Here is a 5000-nt window from a genome sequence, read left to right as displayed (position 1 = left end):
CATCAGTTTTTCTCTCTATCTACCCCTCTCTTTATCTCTCCCTCTTTCATCAGTTTTTCTCTCTATCTACCTCTCTCTTTATCTCTCCCTCTTTCATCAGTTTGTTTTCTCTATCTACCACTCTCTTTTTTTCTCCCCCCTTCTCTCTCTCTCTCTCTCTCTCTCCATTTCGCTCCATCTTCTGTCCCCCTGAATCTTTTTCTCTATCTCCGCCTTCTCCCCCCCCCCTCCCGGCCCCATCTCTCTCTGTTGCTCTCATGCGTAAATATTTATTATATACTTGTATGTACTCTGTTTTCTGTGTACTGTCCAAACCTTGGAGACGAACGACTGAAAAAAAAGGCACATTACCCCCCCTGTCACACGTATTTTAAGCTAATGACAAAGTACCAAAGTGTCGCAAATCTCTTATCAGTTCATGTTGTTTTAATTCTGTTTTTTTCCTTTCTGTTCCATTTTATCTGTTTTGCACCATTTTGCTCTGATTTGTACCTACTATGTCATTAGAGCTTTACAGCTAATGATATTAAACATTTCAGTGTTCAGTGTTTCAGTGTTCTCTCGCTACAGGTACGGGAAAGATTAAAATATGTCCATTGTGCAAAGAAGAAAGTGAGGATGAAATCCACTTTGTATTACGTTGCCACTCTCTTCAAGATTTAAGAACGAAATCTTTACCAGACAATTATCATGGTGGGCATAACACGCTCTCGTAGCAAATGCTCCTCTGATTTAAAAAAAAAGAGAAGAAATATCATTAGGCATCAGAATTCAGGAGAAAAGGTCGATGTCAGGGTTTGACAATAACGATTTTTCCCCCTTTTTTTTTCTTCTTCTCCGGGAGTCTCCATATTCACGTGTTCACGCGATGCTTTTTCCAGTTCGTGCACTGTTTGCATGTTAACAATAACACTAGTGTATACCTTCTTCTTTACATTTACATGTTCACGAAATAACTTTCTGTATTCGTGAGCTGTTTGTATGTCAATAATATTTATAAGACTAGTGTATACAATCTTGTTTATTTTTGTTTAACTCCTTCGAATGGGGCAATGACTTCGTATTGAATAAATATTTCATTCAGTCGTTCGTTCGTTTATTCGTTCTCGCCCGCCCACGTGCTTTCTCAAAGGTATGACGAAAACAGGGAATATTTAGGAGGAGGTGGAGGCTGAAAGGTCTTGGACACAGGCACGGAAATAGAGATTCTATAATGGGCAGGCAAGCACAACCCATCTGATGCTGTCCTGGCGCAAATTACAAGGATACAGAATTAGGCACTGGGCTTTTTTTTTCACTTTTCCTTAGGATCTGACATGGAAAGGAGGTGTTGTCACAAGATACTCAATGTCGGAGCACACTCATCACGTCACTAATAAAACAAGGTCATCAAACCATCAACCAGCATATCGGACCTTACGCAGATCTGCTGACATCAGTTGACAAAAGAAGAAAGCTACGCTCGTATGGTCACGTGACAAGGCCTGAACAGGGAGGGAGACGGAGGAAACACGATGGACTGAACAGATTGTAGCATGGACAGGAAACCCATTTACAGAGACCCAGGCTTTGAAAAAACAAACAAACCAAAACAAAACAAAAAACCCCAACAACCTACAGATCTGGAAGAATCTGGTGAACAGTTCGTCTGTGCGGCGTCCAAATGACCCTTCACGGAGCTGAGAAGAAGTAGAAGAAGAAGGAAGAGGAGGAAGAGGGGGAGGAGGAGGAGGAGAAGAAGAAGAAGAAGAAGAAGAAGAAGAAGAAGAAGAAGATGATGATGAAAAAAGAAGATGAAGGAGAAGGAGGAGGAGGAGGAGGAGGAGGAGGAGGAGGAGGAGGAGAAGAAGAAGAAGAAGAAGAAGAAGAAGAAGAAGAAGAAGAACAACAACAACAACAACAACAAAAACAACAACAGCAACAAGAAAAAGAAGAACAAGAACAAGAACAACTGACATGCTGAGAAGACGCCGTGTGTGTGTGTGTGTGTGTGTGTGTGTGTGTGTGTGTGCGTGTGTGTGTGTGTGTGTGTGTATGTGTGTGTGTGTGTGTGTGTGTGCGTGCGTGCGTGCGTGTGTGTGTGTGTGTGTGTGTGTGTGTGTGTGTGTGTGTGCATATGTTCGCTTCTCCTTTTATTTTTTTGTGTGAATACGTAATAAAAAAACAACAGTATTTGAATCCGCAAGTTCAGGTGCATACGTGTGTTTATTTGTGGACGTTTGCGTGCATATCTCTTTTATCAATATATCAGAGCGCCTTGCGAATATATGCGTTCGTTCGTTTATTTATTTATAGTCTGTTCATCTAAGATGATGATATTAGACTGAAAATAAATGATATTATTATCATCATCTGGATTATTATCATTTCTATCATAATGATAATTGTCATTATTAATTAGAAATCGACATTTCTGTATATTCGAAAAGGTACCTCTGAAAATCGATGAAAAATTCCCCAGAGCTCAAAACAAAGTGTAGGAACCCCGCTGAAGTGTCCTGTAAATTCCAAGGGATGGTCGCCGGTACAATGGTTTACCCCAGAGACACAGCACGACGCATTATATGTGTATTTACAGTATGCTCCCACCGAGGTCACTGCGCTAACTGGAGACATTGATCCTGAAATCCGGAGGTAAACTAACAAACCGAAGACACTGAATACAACTAAATAAAAAACAGAGAAAAGACTGAATATTTGTAGAGCTGTTGATTCCTGTTGCGGTTGCTAACCAGGGGCAGGCCACTCTCGCGAATATATGCTCAAACAAGAGAACGCGTGTACACACACACAAAACGACAAACAGACGCATAAATGCGTGCGTGTGTGCGGTATGTGGTTTGGAGGTTTTTGTTCATTGCGTTCTTTTGAGTTTGTTTATCGCTGCTTCAACACAAGTGGAGTGATGGCCTAGAGGCAACGCGTCCGCCTAGGAAGCGAGAGAATCTGAGCGCGCTGGTTCGAATCACGGCTCAGCCGCCCATATTTTCTCCCCCTCCACTAGACCTTGAGTGGTGGTCTGGACGCTGTTCATTCGGATGAGACGATAAACCGAGGTCCCGTGTGCAGCATGCACTTAGCGCACGTGAAAGAACCCACGGTAACAGAAGGGTTGTTCATGGCAATATTCTGTAGAAAAATCCACTTCGATAGGAAAAATAAATAAAACTGCACGCAGGAAAAAAGAAAAAGAAAAAAAAGGGTGGCGCTGTAGTATAGCGACGCGCTCTCCCTGTGGAGGGCAGCTCGAATTTCACACAAAGAAATCTGTTGTGATAAAAAGAAATAGAAATACAAATACAAACATGACTTTCCGCTCTTGGAGTAATGTCCTGTCCTTGTAAGTTACATTTTTTGTTGTTACTGGGTGTTCCCTTTTTGTTACATGATTATTGTAATGTACATAGTAACCCAGCAAGTGCGTACCAGTTGTTCACTGAATTTTTTACGTCATTTACTTGTTGATGGGCATTTGAAAGAGTATGAGGCATTTTTTTTTCTGTTTCAACTGTTTAAAGGAGACCATGAAATCTTTTGAACTTGAATTGAATGTGAGTTGAATTGAAACACAGACCACACCCGTGCTATCTCCCCCCCCCCTCCCCCCTCCACACATCCGATACATCACCCCTCAGCTTCCAACCCTCTCTGAAGAAGAAGAAGAAGAAGAAGAAGAAGAAGAACAACAACAACACACACACACACACACACACACACACACACACACACAGAGACCTGCAAACGTACACAGACACACAGACTCTCTCTCTCTCTCCCTCCCCCCTCTCTATCTGTCTCTTTCTCTCTCTCTCTCTTTCCCTATCTCTCTCTCCCTCTCTACCTCTCTCTTTCTCTCCCTCTACCTATCTCTCTCCCTCTCTCTCTCCCCCTCTCTCTCTGTCTCCCCCCTCTCTCTCTCTTTCTCTCTCTTTCCCTCTCTCTCTTTTTCTCTCATACAAACCAGTTCCCCCCATACAACCCCAATGCCCCCCTTGAGACAACTACCCGATCACACACACAGACACACACACACAGACACACACACACACACACACACACACACACAGACACACACACACACACAGACGCACACACACACACACACAGACACACACACACGCACACACAACCTTACCTCAGATGGAGTTGTGCAGTCAACAGGCAGAGAGGGAGGGAGGGAGAGAACAGTGGGACAGGAAACAACGTGTGGAATCAGTCAGCAGCAGCAACGACACCAAGAGAAACTCGGTTTCTCCCCGCTGGCACCGACGAACGAATGTCTCAATCCTAGATGATATCTGAAACCACAAGGCCAAAATGCATTTGAAAGGAAATTAAACAACAACAGCAACAACAACAACAACAACAAAAAACCCCCCCCCCCACACACACACACCCCAAAAAAACCCAAACAAAACAAACAAACAAAAAAACAAAACAAAACAAACCAAACCAACATATAAAGTAGTAAAGTGTTTTAACTCTCTCCGTACACAAAGTACACAACTTCCAGTCAGCGCTGCTTACGCTACCGATTCAGCTAGAACATAGGTAAATAAAAGGTACATTGGAACAAACCCAAAAGAATCGGTAGCTTTAGCAGCACTGACCTGAAGTTGTGTTCCTTGTGAATGGAGAGAGAGTTACCGCTCATTACTATTTGTTAATCATTAGATCTCCTGACCTCATTGTTCATATATAATTTCTACAATAACATAAAGTGAAGCTCACCAAGTTAAAACGCTCACATGCACGCAAGCACTTCAATAAGCATGGATACCCACCAGCGAAACACAACAGAAAAAAAAACAAACAAAAAAACATCGAACAACATTTGAAGGGAAAAAAATGTAGCCATCTGTCTCTGTCATTCTCTCGTCCACACACACACACACACACACACACACACATATATATATATATATATATATATATATATATATATATATATATATATATATATATATATATACGCATGCACGCACGTACACACAATGTAT

The 5000-nt window shown here is 42.1% G+C and overlaps 1 protein-coding gene across 1 annotated transcript in view; it reads right to left on the bottom strand.

The window, feature by feature from the left end:
* Positions 1-5000, bottom strand: part of LOC143290145 (nociceptin receptor-like) — a 388332-nt gene that overhangs the window by 130341 nt on the left and 252991 nt on the right. The window contains exon 4 of the mRNA XM_076599447.1: positions 4136-4298. The gene's annotated coding sequence lies outside the window, so the exon portion shown is untranslated. The remainder of the gene's footprint in view (positions 1-4135; positions 4299-5000) is intronic.

Source organism: Babylonia areolata, chromosome 15 (genome assembly GCF_041734735.1).
Source record: "Babylonia areolata isolate BAREFJ2019XMU chromosome 15, ASM4173473v1, whole genome shotgun sequence".
Taxonomy (NCBI): Eukaryota; Metazoa; Mollusca; class Gastropoda; order Neogastropoda; family Buccinidae; genus Babylonia; species Babylonia areolata.
The sequence above is the reverse complement of the archived record's forward strand: the minus strand, read 5'-3'. Positions and strand labels throughout refer to the sequence as shown.